Source organism: Alligator sinensis, unplaced genomic scaffold (assembly GCF_000455745.1).
Source record: "Alligator sinensis unplaced genomic scaffold, ASM45574v1 scaffold389_1, whole genome shotgun sequence".
Taxonomy (NCBI): domain Eukaryota; kingdom Metazoa; phylum Chordata; order Crocodylia; family Alligatoridae; genus Alligator; species Alligator sinensis.
In genome coordinates, this window is record NW_005841951.1 from 877,883 (window position 1) to 878,240 (window position 358).

General features: G+C 42.2%; 1 protein-coding gene across 6 annotated transcripts in view; it reads left to right on the forward strand.

The window, feature by feature from the left end:
* Positions 1-358, forward strand: part of ITGB6 (integrin subunit beta 6) — a 60,472-nt gene that overhangs the window by 57,302 nt on the left and 2,812 nt on the right. The gene's annotated exons all lie outside the window — the stretch shown is intronic.

Here is a 358-nt window from a genome sequence, read left to right on the forward strand (position 1 = left end):
GATCCCTACTGCCCTCCTCATTCCCCCATGAACCCCCCAATCCCCCCAGCCTACTTCTCCCCTGATCCAACCCCCTGAACTAGCCTCCCCATCTTAACTTACTTTAGATTGGGTGGGCATTTTTAACTTAGTCTAACCTTCCCAAATGTCTGCACCCATCTTTTCCTCCCAAGTAGGGGAATAGTGACAGATTTTGTTAACCTAAGCAAAAAGACTTGTTTCTTTTTACATTTTTCTGAATCCTGGATTGATTTGTGCTGTTCCTTATCAGCCTGTCATAATTTTGCCTTTTGGTGATCTTTAAATGTATTTGTACAGGACCAAGCTATTGAGGTGCTTTATGAACTAAAGCATTAAA